Raw genomic sequence first — 20,599 nt, 5'->3', positions numbered from 1 at the left:
GTTATTAAAAGTAAGGTGAGCCTTGCGATGCTTAGTTAGCGGATGTGGTGAATTATACATACCATCATAGATGCATCGCAAAGGAACGCAATCAGACAAGGAGAATTTCACAAGGATAATGCATAAAAGATAACAAGAAAATAACCTTAAGTAGAATAATGCATGAGACCATGCTTTGGATTTCATGCGATTGAACCCATGTGTTAAAAGATGGAGAGAATTCTTTTGTTGTAACTGCGCACCAAGGAGAATTATTGTTACACCTACAAGGAGCAAAAGCACAATAACCAAGAAAGCAGCCGCATATCCAAAATAACAAGAAAAAGAAACTAAGCTAGAAAAGCAAGGTAAAGATAGAGTAGAAGACGTGCCTGGAGAAATTAAAGTGTTGTCACCACAAAGAGTCTCCCATGCAACAGATTGCTCTCAACTGCTTAGGTCAAGAGACTCGCCCTGACCATTGGAACTTCCGACAATTGTGGGCGCATGTTGGCCACCATGTGCTTAGAATTACCTTCAGCTCATGTGACTGATTGCCCTTCTACCTCGGGGTCAGTACTGGCTTTCGGCGCATCACCTACACTTCAATATTGGTTGTAACTTGGTCGCACAAGCTGCGATACTCCCAAGATAAAAAGGTTGCCTACAAAAACACAAAATTCAACAAATAATTAGCTGCCAAGTCCCCGAAAACGGCGCAAAAAACTTGGTGACGTGAAATTAGCCGTCAAAGACTTGATGACTAAAATTATGTGGGACGCAATATGCAATGCATGTCTTAGGTTATGCGTCGATTATCATGCGTCGGTGGTCATCTGTTGGAATGAAAATATGTGTTACTCTTATATGCGATGACCTTGCATTCCTGTCACAAGTTTTCTTGCGCTAACGCCAAGTATAATGCAAACGCAAGTTTCTCGGGTGATCCGAGGTCGAACTCAGAGACTTGTAACTTGTTTGTGGTGGATGAATAAAAGAATGATGGGGGTTTTAAGCTACAAACTACTCCTACTCCTAATTAACAGACAAAGCAGTGGGAATATGAATGAGAGATAGACACACAGGAACTGTTGACTCGTAGTAACATGCATGGAAAATAGATAAAATGTGAGGATGGCTTCATCGCAACTCTAAGCTTGATCGCAAGGACAACCCCGACCAACGAAAACTATGCGATCATGCTACACACACGTGCCTAATTCGAGGATGCATGCGATGTATATGCGATAGTGCCAAGAAGCCTATTTCTAAACCTCCATAACCCGCTCACGTGCCTTCGCTGCATAAGCGTCATAGCCGCACACTGATGCTTGAAACTATGAAGTGGAAATATGGATGATATGCGTTGATGGAATTGCATTGTGCACTCAAGTTTCCCCAGCAGAATCCAAGTGTAAATTTCTCTAAGTTTCCTGGTAAGTCCAGGGTCGAACACAGGGCCTTGTGAAAACAATTTGCGTTGGTAACTTTTACGAAAACCTTTGTGGTAACCGGGTAAATAAATAAAGTGTTGGGTTTGTTGTTTGCGTTGATAAAAAAAAAATAAATAAAAGCTGCGGATTTGAGTAGAGACAGTTGCATTGATAGATGCAATGAGTATGTGATGAACGGGTTGAGAAGATCTTTAGCTAGCATTATTCGGGAATGCGTCGACTATGCGATCATGTTACAACCATGCACAGCAAGTTATTTTCCAATGTAAATGCAATGCTCCTAAGTCTATGATGCATGTGTTGAATGCAAAAGTGTCCATAGAGCTTATCCCTAAGTCTCTACTCTTGTTCTATGCGTTGATGCAAGATGCATAAAAGAAAGGTGACCGCATACAATTATATCCTATCTCTAGGATACGTGCGATGCGTTGATAATAAATAGTGTTCATTCCTAAGCGCCTATCTCTTGTTTATGCGTTCTAATCTGGTTCTTCCAAACCTAGATTCTAACCTGGCCTTCCCAAGTTTAGATCCTGTCCTTAGACTTTCCGAGTATCTCTAATGGACGAATGAAGCATACATAAATAAGATAATTGCAAAGAATGAAGATTCCCTAGTTGTGCTAGCTAAATGCTTCTCAACCCATTCAACTAATTTAGCTACTCATGCGTGAATAACAGAGAGTGAACAGATATAGAGAGAAATTTCATTCTTATAAATGAATTGAGTACAAAATGTCAATGGAAGTTAAAGGTAGAGAGCCTGGTAGCAATTCCTTGCTGACCGAGGCTTTTTACATTGAAATCTCTATTTTGATCTAAAGATGTTTCTGCTTCCGCAGGCATCAGCCCTCTCTCTGTCTTTGAAGCTTCCGGCGCTTTCCCAAGCTTACCGAAATGATCTACCGGCACAACTTCTCCCTCGCGTGTTCCATAAAATGAAAGAAAACTAAGAATAAAGACGTGCAAACAGATCAACTGGTTGTAAAAGTGGTGAACCCCTTCTCTGAAGAATGCCCTTGGTATTTATAGAGCATCCATGGTGAAAGCGGCTTCTCTCTCCTGGTTGTATAGATGAGACAACTTTAATTCTTGACTGATGCACCGGATAATTGTCACCGATAAAGCTGAATGTACTTTGTGACCGTTATCGGCTGTCAACTTAATTTGGATTTGACTGTCATCAACTTTCTGTCTCATCGCTCTTAATTATCCTTTCACTCGGATGTGCCCACCATGTTGCACTGACCAAGTTGTGGCGATCCTTCTTGGGCGAATGTTTGCGAGCACGATCAACGCAAAGCCTTGCGGTGAAGTTACGCTTGACCAATGATTTCCTATGATCGCAATCTTTGAATTTCGTTAACGCATATTCTGCAAAAAATACAAAGATCAACTATTCTAATGCGTTGGACGCATGCGACAAGAATATTATAGAATTTATACTTAATGGACGCAATTTAGCATATTTCATCAATGCAATCCAACATTGTTTAAGAACTTAGCACTATGATAACGTGCATTTCTGCCCGTTACCACACCCCCAAATTTAAACAATGCTTGTCCTCAAGCATAAGCTAAAGATTCCTTTACTAAGTCAACCACAAAGTTCTTTTCCTAGATTTCTCAAGAATACTCCATTCAACTCTTATATACCAGAATTTCCTTAAGTCTCATTCAAGTCTCTTCTTAAAAAATTTCTAAGACCTAGGGACTGCAAGCTTAAATTTCAAAAGGACTTTACTAAATTCCAGAACATCGCATGATTTATTTTAAAAAGAAAATTTTCTTCTGGGGTGTCAAATGATTTTATCCTTGCACAAAAATTTTCTTCATTGTTATTTTTTTCTGACCTTGCGCTCATCCGAGTGCCTTGCCTTCGTTTTGGGTTGCCCCCACGTGTGTCATGCGGATATCCAACTACGAGCAATGCACTCTTTCTCAGACTAAACTCATACCGATTTGGAAGTGGAGTTGCGGTCATTGATTTATGCGTTGATCCTGGTGACTTACTTTCATTTTGGCTTGCCCCCACTGTGTCATGCGGACATCCAACTACGGGTAAGTGCCTTTCACAACTTAACTTTTATGAACATGGGTTTCCTATTGCGTTGGCAGTGGAGTTGTTATTCTCAATTTTGTTTTTTTAGAGATGGAATAGAAAGGTCGAAAAAAATACCTCACCCCTAAATTTAAAATGCGGCAATGTCCTTATTGCCAAAAGATTAAAATAAATCATGTGATGATGATATAATGCATTGCAAAGAGAGTTTGAAAGAAAGCTAGCAAATCCCTAACTTTTAGAAATATTTCATGAGGTGACTATCTTAAGATTAAGTTGACTCTAATATATACGAAAGAGATAGAAGCATGTTTTTCATCATAAAATCATACTTGGTAAAGAAACAAAATGCGGTAAACTACTAAATTTATCTACTTGTCAAATGATTGCGGTGATCAAAGGGGATGCGGTGATAAAACTTTGAAAACTAACATGCAATGTGTCAACACAAAATTTGAAATAAAGATAAGGAAGAGTACACTTCAAAATTTTGCGTTGTTGCCTACATTGTGTAGTGACGCATCCATCCTTGCGACGATCTATCTTTTTTGGATTGTGGTGATGGAGTGAGATGATTTTCTTCTTCATGTGACATCTTCGCAATCATGTGCCTTAATCATTGTAAACAGACAAAGAAAGGGTCAAATGATTTAAAACAAAACAGTATATATATATATATATATATATACTCAAGTAAAATTAAGTAAGTTTCAGATAGCTAAATAAAAGTAAAGTAACGAAGGGATAAGAGTTCAAGAATCATGTAGGTGTGTAGTCCAGGTTTTTCAACTTTGCGGAGGTTGTTTCTGGCTGAAAATCACCTCCGCAATATGCCTTGACCCGCTGTCCATTAACCTTGAATGTCCGGCTGCCATCCTCAGTGCTCAGCTCCACCGCACCATGTGGAAATATTTCTTTAATGATGAAGGGACCAGACTAGCGTGATTTGAATTTTCCTTGGAAGAGCCGCAATCTTGAATTGAAGAGTATGACCTTTTGCCTGACTTGGAGGTTTCTAGTGCATCTGTGTTTGTCATGCCAGCGCTTGGTGCGCTTCTTATAAATCTTTGTATTTTCATATGCGTTGATCCTCCATTCTTCTAGCTCGACCAGCTGTATTTTTCGCGCATTTTCTGCTTTCTTTAAATCAAAATTTAGCTTCTTGACTGCCCACAATGCCTTATACTCCAGCTCCAAAGGCAAATGACACGCCTTGCCAAATACCAATGCATAGGGGGGACATACCTATTAGTGTTTTGAATGCGGTTCGGTATGCCCATAATGCATCATCAAGCTGCATTGCCCAATCTTTCCATGAAGGCTTTACTACCTTCTTCAGTATCAACTTAATTTCTCGATTGGACACTTCAGCCTGACCATTCGTTTGTGGATGGTATGCAGTGGCCACTTTTTGAAAGATATTCTACTTGCGCAGCGACTCCTTGATATTGTGATTGACAAAGTGTGATCCTTCATTGCTTATGATAGCACAGGGAGTGCCAAAACGAGTGAAAATATTTTTCTTCAGGAACTGGGAGACTACCGTCGCATCACTTACGACGCATGGTATTGCCTCTACACACTTGGAGACATAATCGACGGCCAATAAGATGTAATGCTTGCCATGCGAAGGAGGAAATGGCCCCATGAAATCAATCCCCCATACGTCGAATAATTCCAGCTCCAAGATAGTGTTCATTGGCATTGTGTTGTTCATTGGCAGTGTTTTTTTCCATGAAATGTTGCCTGTGCGTTGACACCGATCACATTTCATTGCGTAGTCAGTCGCATCCTTGAATAATGTAGGCTAAATGAATCCACTTTGCAAAACATTGGTTGCGGTGCGTTTCCCTCCAAAGTGCTCACCATATGGTGAGTCGTGGCATTGTGACAATATGCGTTGTTGAGCAACATTTGGTACGCATAACCGAATAATCCAGTCTGCATCTCTCCTATACAGATTTGGCTCATCCCAATAATAATGTTTGCATTCGTGCTTGATCTTCTTCCGTTGGTGATAGGTGTAATCTTTAGGGAATTGCTCGCAAACCAGATAATTAATGATGTCCGCATACCAGGGAAATTATTCTATGTGGATTAGCTGCTCATCTGGGAATACGACACTCACCTCAAACTCGTTGTAGTCAACCTCGGGATTTTCTAGTCTCGACAAGTGATCCGCAACTTGATTCCCTGTCCCCTTTTGGTCAATTATTTCGATATCAAACTCTTGAAGGAGAAGAACCCATCTGATCAACCTCGGCTTTTCGTCCTTCTTCGTCATTAAGTACTTGATTGTCGAATGATCAGTGTGGATGAGTACCTTGGTTCCCGATAGATATGCCCGAAATTTGTCCAACGCAAAAATCACAGCCAGGAGTTCTTTCTCTGTGGTGGTATAATTTATTTGAGCAGGGTTTAGTGTCTTACTCGTATATGCGATGGGATGCAAAATTGTTTTCCTCTTTTGCTCTAAAGCTGCCCCCAACGCATACCCGCTTGCGTCGCACATGATTTCAAATGGCAATGTCTAGTCTAGCACAATCAGTACGGATGCGATAATCAGCGCATCTTTTAAAACTCTTAATGCATTGAGGTGGTTGTTGTCAAACTTAAATTTTCTGTGAGCCTCTAGCAACGCACTTAGTGGTCGTGCTATCTTAGAAAAGTCCTTGCAAAATCGTCTATAGAATCCAGCATGCCCCAAGAAGCTTCGCAGAGCCTTCACGTTGGTTGGAAGTGGAAGCTTTTCATTTGCTTCAATCTTTGCTTTGTCCACCTCTAACCCATCCCGGGAGACCTTATGTCCCAACACTATACCCTCCTTGACCATGAAATGACATTTTTCACAGTTGAGCACCAAATTCGTCTCTTCACACCTCTTCAGAATCTTCTCTAGGTTGGCTAGGCAGATTTCATAAGTGTTCCCATAAATGAAGAAGTCATCCATAAACATTTCCACGAAATCCTCGAGATAATCTGAAAAGATCGCAATCATGCACCTTTGGAATGTGCTTGGCGCATTGCAGAGGCTAAATGGCATGCGGCGAAAAGTAAATGTCCCATATGGGCAGGTGAATATGGTCTTGTCTTGATCTTCGGAGGTATCGTGATTTGATTGTATCCGGCATACCCATCCAAGAAGCAGTAAAAATTATTCCCTGTTAATCTGTCTAGCATTTGATCGATGAATGGCAGAGGAAAATGATCTTTCTTTGTGGCCGCATTCAACTTGCAGTAGTCCATGCATATGCGCCATCTAGTGATGGTCCTTTATGGTATTAGTTTGTTGTTCTCATTTGGGACTACCGTCATTTTGCCCTTCTTCGGCACACATTGCACGGGGCTAACCTATGTGCTATCTACTATGGGGTAGATAATGTCCGCATCTAGCCATTTGATAATCTCCTTTTTTACGACCTCCTTCAATTGTTTCTTTGTGGTCGTGATCAATACGAATGTGGTGCATGCAGTACGCGGGGCTAATTCCTTTGATGTCAGCGAGCGTCCAACCAATTGCTCGCACATGTTTCTTGAGAATGCTCATCAACGCATTCGTCTGATCTTCGTTGAGTGCAAAGGAAATTATCATTGGCAGCTTCTCATTCTGCCCCAAAAATGCATACTTTAAATGGGTTGGTAGGGTCTTCAATTCGAGTTTGGTGGCTCCACCAGGGAAGGTTGCGTTGTTTTTCTTTCTTCTGTTGGCTCTACTTCTTGCCTTGCGATCATTTCTTCTTCCTTGTTTATTTTTTCTACGATCGCATTGTAGGCAGCAACAGATGCGCTGGCATCCTCTTCTTCATACTCTTTATCAGACTTTTCTTCTTCAATCAAATTCAGGTCATCATCAGAATCTTATAGGTCTTCTTCATCCGGAAACTGCATGGCACAAATTATAAATTTGAGCTTCTGTCCGTTGATACTCAGAGTGATTTCCCTCTTGCGCATATCAATTTGAGAACGATTCGTTGATAGAAAATGTCGCCCCAAAATGACGGGCACATCTTTATCGGCCTCATAGTCTAAAATGATAAAGTCAGCCGGTAGAATAAATTTGTCAATTGTTATTAGCACATCCTTCACCTTTCCATCTGGATAGACCAAAGATCTGTTGGCCAATTGGAGAGTCACTGATGTGGGCACAAGTTGCCCCACATTTAATTGTCTAAAAATTGAGAGCAACATCAAATTTATGTTGGCTCCCAATTCACATAGGGCTTGCCCAATGTAGAGTCCTCCTATGGAGTAAGGAATGGTAAAGCTCCTAGGATCACTCATCTTCGGTGGGATAATGGATTTTGAGCTTTGCGTTAACGTCACCGTGGCAATTTTCCAGCGCCCCTCTTCTTAGTTACCACATCCTTCAGAAACGTGAAAGGAATGTTAACATGTAATTATTTTAACATAGATAAGAAATGTTGGTACTATACCTCTTCGTTTTTCTTCTTCCTTAGTCTTTGTGGGAAGGGTGGTAATTGAACTTTCACAGTTCCCATTTCATTTGGCTTCAAGGTCGATGCAACCTCATGTTCTACTGCTTCATTTTCCCTTTCTTTTTCTTGCGTTACCGCATTCTTAGGTTCAGTTGCAATGGAAGTTGTTCTACTATGCTCCTTCTTTTCTCCCTCCACAGTCTTCCTACTGCGCAATGTCACAATCTAACATTGCTTCTTACCTGATCACCCCAGGTTTCATGGAAGTTCGGTTGAACTTGGCAGCGCCCCTTATGGTCAAATTTTCAGCTCACTTGCAATCTGGCCCATTTGTAATTCAAGTTGCAGATGGATGTGGCCTGACTTTGAAGCACTGTCTCGTTTTTCTCAATATATTGCTTTAATAGGCTCTCCAAAGAAGAGGATTGTGGTGGTTGTTGTGAGCTACTTGCTTCACTGCTCGGTTGACCGTTGTTGCGTTGGAAGAATCCTGGTGGCCCTTCTTTTTGTGCCACAGGTTCAAAATTTGGTTGTTGATTCTTCCAAGCAAAATTGGGGTGGTTTCTCCACCCGGGGTTATAGGTGTTTGAAAAGGGATTATTCTTTACAAAGTATACAGATTGTAGATTTTGCAGGCAATCTTCCATCGCATGCCCATCACCGCAAGTCGCACACCTTGCGGTGTTGGGCTGCTGATCGCCATTCCTTGGGTCAAATTCATCATTGCAGTCATTTGGTTTTGTAATGAAGTAATAGCACCATTGTTTGTATCAGAATCTTTAAGTCTCAATCTCTGTCACTCTCTCTCCAGTCTTCGTGGTTTTTAGAGATGCAATCCAGAATATTCTTTGCCTCATCATAAGTTTTCTCAAGCAGACCACCAGTGGCTGCCGCATTGGCAATAGTCTGCGAAGCGGGATTCAAACCATGATAGAAAATCTTCATTTGAAGGCAGTCTGGTAACCCATTATCTGGACAATCCTGGACCAAACTTTTAAATCTCGCCCAAGCATCGCTGAGCGATTCGTCCATGTCTTGTTCGAAATTTGTGATAAGTTTCCTTCGTCTTGCATTCTCGGTAGGTGGAAAATACTTCTTCATAAATTTCTCAACTACCTGCTCAAAAGAAGTGATCTCTTTTGGTTTGAGTGAATATGTCCATTTCGTAGCCTTATCACAGAGAGAAAATGGGAATAATGTTAGTTGAACTTCTTCAGCAGAGATGTTCGGGAACACAAAAGTATTGCAGATTTCAATAAAACTTCAGAGGTGGGCATGTGGATCCTCGCCACGCCTTCCTCCAAATTGACATACAGTCTGGATCATCTGTAGCATCACCGGTTTCTTCTCGAATCTACTTCCGTCGAGGGCTAGTCTCATGATTCCCAGAGAGAAATCATAGAGGTTTGATGATGCATGACCTAATAGGCCTATTGCGATCGTTTAAAAACAGAATTGGATTCGCCATGACATTATTATCATTTGGTGCTCCATTTCCAGGCTGCTCCGCCATCTCTTATTTTTCAGATTGTGGTTGTTGTTGGTAGTCTCTCAATCTCTTTCGAAACATTCTCTCAATCTTTTTCGAAACGTTCTCTCAATCTTCGGGTCATAATTCGCTAGAGATTGAGAGTTCTGCAAAGAATTCAAAAAATTACCGTTAACAAACCATTTTGCCGAAGTCCCCAGCAACGGCACCAAAAACTTGATGCTTGAAATTATGAAGTGAAAATATGGATGATATGCATTGATGGAATTGCGTTGTGCACTCAAGTTTCCCAGTGGAATCTAAGTGTAAATTCCTCTGAGTTTCCTGGTAAGTCTAGGGTCGAACACAGGGCCTTGTGAAAATAGTTTGCGTTGGTAACTTTTACAAAAACATTTGCGGTAACCAAGTAAATAAATAAAGTGTTGGGTTTGTTGTTTGTGTTAATGAAAGGGAAATAAATAAAAGAGGAAAATTTGAGTAAAGACAGTTGCGTTGATAGATGCAATGAGTATGCGATGAACGGGTTGAGAAGATCTCTAGCTAGCGTTACTCGGGAATGCGTCGGACTATACAATCATGTTACAACCATGCACAGCAAGTCATTTTCCAATGTAAATGCGATGCTCCTAAGTCTAGGATGCATGTGTTGAATGCAAAAGTGTCTATAGAGCTTATCCTTAAGTCTCCACTCTTGTCCTATGCGTTGATGCAAGATGCATGAAAGCAAGGTGACCGCATACAATCATATCCTATCTCTAGGATGCATGCGATGCGTTGATAACAAATAGTGCTCATTCCTAAGTGCCCATGTCTTGTTTATGCGTTCTAATTTGGGGGTGGGGGAGGTACGAGTTGATGTGTTCTCTGGTTTATAAAAACCTTCTCAATTTCATTTCATTCGATAAAAAAACGTATTAATAATAATTATGGACATAATAGTAAAATTCCATTATCAATGCAAAGGGGGAAACCCAACTTGATATGAGTTAAGATTGGTAATGGAACTTGCCTGTAATTGTGAAAAATATAATGCTTGGACGCTAACTAAGCCCAAGGAAGAAAAACATAACGCTTAGATGCTTAGATAAGAGTTTAGTCGTGAAAGGAACTTGCGTGTAGTTAGATGTCTACATGAAACCTGGGGGACAAGCCAAAACAAAGATGAGTCAACTGAATCGATGCAGGGGTAGTCCTAAAGAGATAATAACAACTTGTACTTAGAATTTTTATAACAAGAAAACCTTCTAACGCATTACTAGATTTGAAAGATGGAAATGTTTTAGAAAGCAAAAGAGTTTTGAAGAAAGAGTTTGTCGTATAAGAGATCAAGTATATATTTCTTTGGAAAGGGAACAAACTTGTATTTTCTAATGCTAATCTCAAACACTTGTAGGTTAAAGGACATGATGAGAGGTTGAACTAGTGCGTTAAGATCATGAGAGTATGTTAAGAAATGCTCGAGGACAAGCATTGTTCAAAATTTGGGGGTGTGATAACTTGTAGAAATGCAAGTTATTGTTATCTCAAAGTGGGAATAATTAGAATCTTTAGTGATGTTAATGCACTCATTATAAAAGGAAACACATTAAGTTCTATATACGTAGTAAACTCATACAAAAGTATCCTTTTAAGTAAAAAGTTGCTTCACTAATGCACTTTAACAGAGGAATCAGAAATTAATGCATGAGAGATTGCCTATGAGAGGGGAAGCAACCTGCAGAGTTAAGAGATTAGACAGTTAGAATTTTTACAAGAAGCCAGTATTTAGAATCACTTTGTCGTCTGCAAGCAAGAAGTAGGAGGATGACCACCATTCCACCGTTGATAAAGAGGTGATGCCGGATAGAAGCTCGAGAGAGATATCTTCTTCGACTCCTCCATCTAGTTGGACATAACAAGCATTAAAAACAAGCCAAAGAGGACAAGAGATTGACCTTTGCGGCTTGACTTCTTCCTTTTTATCTTACATTTCCATTTACCATTCTATTTCATTGAACTGAGATTGTTGTATCAACATTTATTATCTTTAATTCAATCTTATTTTCGATCATATTCATTATTTCTCCATCTGTTTACTTTCAAAGTTGTTTGTGTTTGTGAACTTTCTAGATTGATGAGAGCATGAAATTTTTTGCCTAAGTCTTCCTGATCAGTTGATTAAAGTGAAAAAGTAGTTAAGTCACTCGAGAGAATATTTTAACCATTGAACGCATCAAGTCAGCACGTAAAGTAATTTTAGAGATAGAATTGCTCATGTCTTTCATCTGTTCCTTGTAACTAACACATGCACCTTAGAGATATGATTATGTATGGCATTTGCATCGAGAGATGTTGAACATAGCATGAACTAAAGAACATAATTTCCAATGCACTACACATACACTTAGACTGTAAAAAAAACATCTCCAACATCCTCATCCCGCTGTCATTGTGCATATTGGCTTGCTATTCTTAACAAGTTATCAACGCATACCATTTACATTTAAAGCCATTCATCCACAAATCCCTTTTTCCCTTTGAACTTCTATTTCTTTTTGCATGCGTGCCATTAGTTTAGTGTAAAATACTAATGCCTCTCAATTAATTAGGAAAACTCTGCATTTGATCCGAAAATAAACCCTGCATTAGTACATTCTAGAGTCCCTACGTTCAACCTTAGACTTACTAGGAAACTTAGGAGATTTATACTTGGGTCTAACTTAAGAGAACTTGTACGCACTAACAAGGTGTGCACACATCTATCATCGATGCACGCCTTATTTTCATACCAAGAGATAGATCACTCATTCATCCATCTTTACTCATCATAATCCTTCATCGCCATTTACATTCATCATCATAAGCACATTTAGAATCAAAATTACGGGCGAACAATTTTTCTGAAGAAAATGCTTCCATCGACCGATTTTACCTCATCTTATCTACCCTGCGGACCAACCTTTTCTTTAGCAAATTAATTCATGTGAGCAGCTACTTTAGCATGTGACCTACTCCATTTTCCTTCCCTATATACTTAATTTTTTTTAAAAAAAAAAACAAAAGATTTCTCCTTTAAATTTAGTAAATTAAACCAAGTAATTTCTCAAATTTTCCTTCAAAGAACTTCATAATTTTTCCCCACTTCTAAATTTCCTCTCGGGTAGTTCAACAAATTTCTACTTGAGTTCCCTTTTGCCTTCCGTTTTTCTTTCCTTTTACTATCAACAAACTTTCCCTTTTCTTAGCCTATTTTTCCACTTTTTAACCGATTACAATTGAACTAACATTTAAAATATTAGATTAATGTTACAAACTACTTGGTACACAGTACGGTACACAGTACACCATTTACTGTGTACCAAGTATGTTATTAACATTAGATTAATCAATATTGAACTTTGGAAGAATAATGAAGGGTTTCTACGGCTTACAAATTACTATCCCTTTTTGGGAATTTCATCCTCAAAATTCAGGGAATGTGGTCCAGACTTAAAACATTAAATAAATAAAAAAATCACAATAACAAAGCCACAAGATTTAAAGTTGCTGGTTAATAAATTATTTATATATCTCATACATTACTTACCGACCATTCCACAACTATTAACATATACCTTAAACCTATTTATAACTTCAACACCTACAACTTGACTGGTACCCTTCATCACCGGTGTTTACAAGCATTGCTTATACATCCTTATCTTTTTTACATCAAATGCAGACATTTTCTTTTCAGGTTATTAGGTTGTCTACATCTATAGCATGTATGAGTTTTGCTAGAATACTATCCCAAATGATACCTATTACATACTAAACACAAAGGTCTCCCTCTAACACTAGCAATAGATTCCTTAGGCTTCTCAGTACGAAAATTTCCCTCTATTCCTTAAATTTCTTTACTCGAACTCAACTTGGAACCCAATGTACCTCCATTCTTGGATTTAAAAGATTTTCTATTAGATACTCTAGGTGAAAATCTTTTACTCCTTTCACTCTTATATGTTCAACAAATAGACTTGGAGTTTTAGATCCACTACCACTATATACTATTCCTTCTTTGTTTTCTTCCACCACACTCATTTCCATCCTCATAGCAACTTCCACTAGTTTAGAAAACACATTCCAGTTAGCATTGGTTGTTACAAGGGTACGTATTTCTTTCTTCAATCCTTCCTCGAATCGTCTACATAACTCTTTTGTCAATCTTGAGTTGTCTTTAGTCCTCTACAATAATTTTAAGATTATTAAAGTAGTCTGTACCAGCTCAAGACCAACCGATTTCCCTTAATAAACCTAAATATGGACTAATGCATCACATGGAATACACCATTCAGAAGTAACTCTTATCCACTGTTTCCTGTAATTGGATCCTCAACTCTCTTTTCAACTCTTCCAAAACCAACTTGTACGATGTTGGAAACGTCATTACTGTCCTATGTACCATGTTAGACAACTTAGGCGAACATCTAGGATTTTCTTACATAAATAATCAATCTTATTAACTATAGTTTCTTGCACATAACTCAATAACTATGCTATGTTGCTATAATACTTACCTACCTTCTTCAGCAAGAACATAGTACCTAAAAGGATTCTTCTGCCACTCCTTTAAGGTATTTCAAGAATTAATCCATTTTTGGATAACTCAAGATATCAAACCATACAACTATGCCACTAGTACTAACAAACCCACATAGTCAAGAAAATAACACCACACACGAGAATTCAACCCATAAATATTCTATACAATGAACTTCCAGACAACAAATTACTCTTTTGCATAATACCCCCATGTAACAACTGTAGACACTTTTTCCTATATAACCAAGTTATCTATAGTTATAACATACATTGGTTCCCGTCAAACACGAACCCTAGTGATGCTTGTGACAAGATGAACGATAAGGTTGCACATCTACACTTGCTATTGATTCTCTAGGTTGTGTCTTACTTGGCTGCCCAGACAAAACTATAGGACAGATAGAGCCTTCTAACCTTTAGTTTTCTCTTCCTGCTTGTATTCCTAGATCACGCCTTAATTTGAAACTTCCTCCACTCATGACTTTAGGTGTAAATCTTCTATTTAGCTGTTCATGTGGTGTGTTCGAGAAATTTCCCACACGAATATCCCTTTTTGTTTTTCCTTTATCTTCTTCCCAACAAACTTTTCTCCATTCTTTTAGCTGCATCTACCAGTTTTGAGAAATATTTCCATTCTGCACTTACTATGACATAGGTTCGAATTTCCTCTTGTAGACCATTCTCGAACCTCTCTCTTTGAAATGAAGAACATTCAACTGCATGGCTGAGGATAGAAGAAATTTGTTGGAAAATGAGTAAATGAAGTCTTAAGTGCTGACTCACATCACTACAAGAATATAGTATTTTTCTGATGTATAACATCGCTTGGATATAGCTTAAACTACATCAGGAAATAGATCTTCTGACGAATAATAGCTTATCGGAGATTAGTTGGGAAATAGGCATCGAGAGTCATTCTCTCGACGTGCGACGCATACGTGTTGAGAGTTTATCCTAACACCTGACGGTGTATATACCTATCTCCCGACGGGATCAAATTTCATCGGCGGTTGTTACACCTCTCGCGATGGTGCCAACGTCATCGAGAGTTTGCTACACCAACTAGATTTTCTCTTTCAATATCTCGATGCTGTTTAGTTCGTTGGGAGACATGCTTACTCCCGATGTTTTTGCCAGAAGATCAGGCCTAGTTTCTTTGATATATTCCGTTAATTGCTTTTATTTTTATTTTTTAATTTTCACCTTCATATAACCTAAAATTAAATCCAAAACAACAATAGTTAAGGTAATCTAAAGTTTTCACATGCTTTTATTTTTATTTTTTGCTACATGAAAGAGGTAGAAGTGTACTAGATAATAATGTTTATATATAGACTAGTGATCTATAAAAATACAACTTGAGGAACATATAGGAGAGAGTGTGATGATCATGTAGTGAACTCGTGTCTCCAGAAAGCCTTTTTAGAGAAAAGATTGAGGATGCATATTAAGATGCAAACATAGACAAGTCCGCAAGTTTAGATAGTATGCAATGTAGGATAACTCAGGTGCATGTGGGAGTTGTTGGTAGGAAGTTATATAATAAGAACTATAAAACACAACATAAAATATAAACAGAGCCAAAAGGTTAAGAATTCTTTTTGGTCTCTAAACTATCATAAAATGTATCAATTTAACCCCTACATTTTCATTAGTTTCTATTTGGTCCACATACTCTAGAAATGGTACAAATTTAATCCGGTTAAAAATTTTGTTAGCTAACTTGTCATTTATTTCATTTTATTTGTACACCCTTCATTAGAAAATATTGACCTCATTGAAAAGGATACCATTATGCATGATATTGGCTTCAAATCGATAGAAAATATGGATGGGAATATTTTAAATCATACCAAAGCTTAAATGAACGAAAAGAAACACATAAAATCCAAAGCTAACTTACACATCATTCTCCTCTGAGAATGATATAAACAAAAATTATTGATTAATATATGTAAATCTCACCCAAACAATATCATTTCTCAACTATCAATGTATATTATTTTATTATTTTGATATATTCTCTTAAAGTAATTGTAATAGGTAGCATTTTTAGGGTTAATAATTAAGTGTATATCAATACTTTTTTTAAAAAATTCAAACATAGCAAAATGTATAAATGGTAAACCCTATTGTTAATTGACTCCTATTAGCGATGCAGGGTGTCAATTGTATACTCCACGAATTAGATCTAAATTTTCTATTTTTATTTTATTATTATTATTTTATTTATTATTATTAATATTTTATTTGCATTTGGCTATATTTGTTGATACTTTAGTACTCATGGTCACGTTTAAGTGTATAGTAGTATTTTTTTTAAAAAATAAAAAAAAACATAGAAAAGTGTCTCAATGATAGACTCAATTGTGGATGGACTCCTATTAGGGATATAATCTATCATTGGTATATCTGTTGATACATAGTAAATTTTCTTTTGCATTGAGCTATATCTATTGAAACTTTGGGGTTTATTGCTATATTTGTAGCTGCATCGTTCTTTTATTTTTAGGTTTTTTTTTTTTTTTTAATTCGCTCTGTTGAAAGGTGAAATTGGATGAGTATAAGCATATCAAAGTGAAAAAAAAATATAAAATATGTATGGTAAAGGAAATGACATGGGTTCGTTAAATGAATATAAACTTCATGTACTTGATAATGTATGGATAGTTCATATCCAATAGTTTTTCCTTTTTATTTTTAGATAATTCATTCTTAACTTTTACTTCAAATATCTTTTTAATTAAATAAAATAGGTTCTATTCATATTTTTATTTTAATAAAATAAAGAGAATCATGAAAAAAGCATCCATCAATGTTTCAACTTTAAAAATAAAATGACATAGAGAGATAGGGGAGAGAGGGGAGAGTGAGACCAATGGGCAGAACGACAATAATCTAATGCTCAAGGGTCAAAATAATTTTATGGGTCAATATATGCCCACGACCATGAGGGATTTGGGGATAATATTTTTTAGGAATAAAACGTATTGGAATCATATAATACAATTTTATATTCTACTTTTTGAATGTTATCAAAGTAAATAGAGAAAAGTGATATTTATATTGTTGGATGATGTTAGTGACTAAATTTTATATAACATTGATACATTTCTAGATGAATACATAAGTATATTTTGATTAATTATGCTATCTACCAAATTTATATTTGCGGAATAAGTGAATCTAAAACATAATTTGAATTACCTACCAAATAGACCCTTATTTATTACCGCTCTTAAAGTACTACCCATTGTAAGTACCTTAAAATATAAAAAAATTTAAAAGTAAATTAAATAGATATAAAAAAATGAGACATTAAGGATAAGAGAAAGGATAAGGGATACAAAAAGTTATAAGATAAGAGAGAAAGGATAAGGGATACAAAAAATTCCTACTTTTAGAAAGGTCTAAAATACCCTTATGTGCGAATATAAAAGAGTAGTGGAATTACTTATTCTCACATCTCTCCTCCAAAGTCCAATCCTTTTAGTGGTAAACTAAAGAGAAAACAATGAGCACACAACTTTTGGTATTTCCGAGAGCTCTCACAATAGGATGGAGTGATAACGAGCAATACTAGAAATGCAACAAGGAGGTCTATTGCGGGTATAATCTTAAACCCAAATTTTATTTGCCTTTACTCAATGTAATCTCTCTCATTATGGTGTTCAAAAATTTGCAGTTATACAATCGAAGAAGCAGAGCTTCTTCGTGTATCTTGGTTTGATTGTTTCTTGGATCTGAATTCTTCTAATTTCAAACCAAATACTTTGTACACAGTAAATATTGAGGTGACGTTGAGAGATGGTTGCAATGGATGGGATGGTTCTTTGATCAAGAAAATCGTGTTGCCAGATGGGAATGTGATAAAGTCTGAAGAAATACTATATGGTAGGCCAAAAAACGTGTGGTTCAATATCTTGATAGGAAAGTTTAAACTTGACCAAAGTGGGTTGGTCCGATTTCAGTTGTCTCAATATGATACAAATTGGAAGTCGGGGATTATCATAAGAGCCCTTGTGGTGGAAACATAAAAATGAGCATGAGAACAATATGTTAAGAGATAAATATAAAGTAATAGAATGAAATGATAAATAATAGATCCTTTTACTTACAAGTAAGATGGGTAAAACACTTTGTGTTTTAGTTATGTGATAAACGTTGAATATTATGTAATACCATGTGAAAAGATAAATAATACAACCTTTTGCGTACTAGTAATAAGGTTAGTTTAAACACTGTAGTATGATTTTCAATCAAATATGTATTGTAAATCAATAGAAAGATCTAAGTGAATCATGTTGTTATCATCTGAACATACATAAGTTCTTGTCATCTAACTAGCATGTATGGAAGAAACAAAAATTACTAAAATAGCTTTTAGATCCTACAATTGGAAAATGTGATTTTAAACTAATTAAATATTTGAAAGGATGTGATTGTTTTAGCCGTAGAATAAGGTACGTGAGTTGAAAATTCAATAAGGAATAGTATTAAGCATTACATTAAGAGAACAAAATTGGTGATGCTGAAAGAAAACTTTATCACAAGGCACACATTCTTAGGCACGAGAGTTGTTTTATAAGATAGAAAGATTCATCTAGGGTCTGAAGGATTAGGTAGGTTATGTACTTGCCCATGAACCCACCAGTTATGCAATAATGTTGTGTATAGCAGCCAGAGAATAGATTCCACTACAAAAGAGGGAAACGTGAGATCATAGGGAGCATGATCCACTTCAGGTCAGAAGAGGAAGGCAGACCAGAGGCCTCTAGAGCCTCCATAAAAAAGTCAGAGCATAGACAAAACTCCACGACAATAGGGGAAACAAGACTCCAAATCTGTAGCTTTTAAAGAAGATAAGTCGGTTTGTTAGACATGTGTAGATGTCATTAGGGACGATGTTTGGCTGGTATTGAAGTTTGTTTTCGATGTGGCCAGAGAGGACACATGTCGGAGAAGTGCCCCAAGTGGAATGCATATGATAATAGGGGCTAGCCTGCAAGCTCGAATCAAGGTGGTTCAAGCCATCAGCAACAACAGGGTAGAGTGTATTCCACCACCCGATAGGAGGCCAAGAAGTCCAACGCCATTATGATAGGTACATTCCCAATCTTGGGATACTAGCATTAGTTTTGTTTGACTCCGGTTCGTCTCACTCATTTATATCACTAGCATTTGTAAAATATGCCATGTTAGAATTAGAACCCTTATTGTATGTTCTATCAGTTTCTACTCCAACAGGAGAAATTATGTTAGCTACTGAAAAGATAAAGGCATGCCAAGTAGAAATAGAAAATCATACATTAGATGTGACCTTGTTAGTTCTAAACATGCATGATTTTGATGTTATTGGGATTGGTGTCCTAATTCTCCTGATAGTCTCGTAGTTTGTAAATATTTTGTAAACATATTGTTATTAATAAAATAACTGTTATTTGATAAGTTTTTACTCAATCCAAAAAACTAAGATCTGAGGTTATTTTATGTAACTTAAGCATGTATGTGGAGACATACAAGTGGATCATGCCTTAAGTAATAACCTAAATGCTCTATAGTAGATGGATAAAGGAGGGATACCTTATCCTGATGACACTACGGATACGACCCGCTTTGTAGATATTACAGATATTGTAAAGTGCTATATATGGTCTGATCCTGACCATTCATGTGGAGACATGCGAGTGGAAATATCCTATATAAAGAGTTTGTATAAGATCGGACCACAAAATGATTAGTCTTTTTATATAACACCGTTAATAATTGAGACTTACATTTCACTAGAATGACCATAGGTGACATGACCTTAATCCTGAGTGAGTTGGAAACTCCTGTTCATGAGAATGATCCTTTGATTTGTATAGGCGAGAGTGGCTAGAATGACAACTCAATAAGCCTACCATTTTGAGGATGCGTCTGACTGGGGAGCTGGGAACTCAGTTACACAAGACAGAACTCATTCCTTCTCTGAAGCAAGGGTAAGCAGATAAATTGCTCCCTTAAGGGCTGATTTCGGGTCTTGAACATAGTGGTCACACCTTCTCCTGGCCCGAGAGGGCTTAGTCATAGTAGGACTATGACATATTGTTTATTAGAGGAATCAACGATATTTAAGGAGTTAGATGTAACTACAAGGGAAAATTGGTAAATTGGCTCAATTATAATTACGAGCGATTTGTGAAGGGTCATCGCATTGTTGATTGGTTATATCCAATGGACGTAGAATATATCTTTAGTGTGAAGAGTGTAACTGTCGGTCTTTAGTGGCATGCCCGACAATTAATGATGGTGAATATCGTGATTAAAAAGTTTAGTTAGTTATTCACGTACCATTAGAGCATTAAGCTACAGGTCCATAAGGTCCCCTTGGTAACTCAATGGGTTCAAGTTGAGAATCAGATTTTTAGTTAATTTGAAGTATTCAAATTAACAAGAGGAAATTCAATTATATGTGATATAATTGATATGATATATTTGATATATTATTAATCGGAGGAATTAATATAAATATGATTTATATTAAATATCATAAAATAGAAAAAGAACTATAGTTTATATGTTTCATATGATGAAATATTAAAACTATAGGTTATAAATATAATATGATAAGTTGGTTA

General features: G+C 37.0%; 1 long non-coding RNA gene across 2 annotated transcripts; it reads left to right on the top strand.

The window, feature by feature from the left end:
* The first annotated feature begins 17,440 nt into the window (after positions 1–17,440).
* LOC150031199 (uncharacterized) lies at positions 17,441–19,427 on the top strand. Of its 2 annotated transcripts, none has more exons than XR_016526099.1 (3): positions 17,441–17,588; positions 17,665–17,873; positions 18,660–19,427. It is a non-coding gene; the product is annotated as an uncharacterized LOC150031199 (long non-coding RNA). The 2 variants fall into 2 exon arrangements; XR_016526100.1 differs by having other exon boundaries at positions 17,442–17,588; positions 18,924–19,427.
* Positions 19,428–20,599: the final 1,172 nt, after the last annotated feature.

The sequence above is a fragment of the Benincasa hispida genome, unplaced genomic scaffold (assembly GCF_027475165.1).
Source record: "Benincasa hispida cultivar pf3 unplaced genomic scaffold, pf3_genome.v1.1 HicScf1415, whole genome shotgun sequence".
NCBI lineage: Eukaryota > Viridiplantae > Streptophyta > Magnoliopsida > Cucurbitales > Cucurbitaceae > Benincasa > Benincasa hispida.
This window is presented reverse-complemented; position numbering and strand designations above follow the sequence as displayed.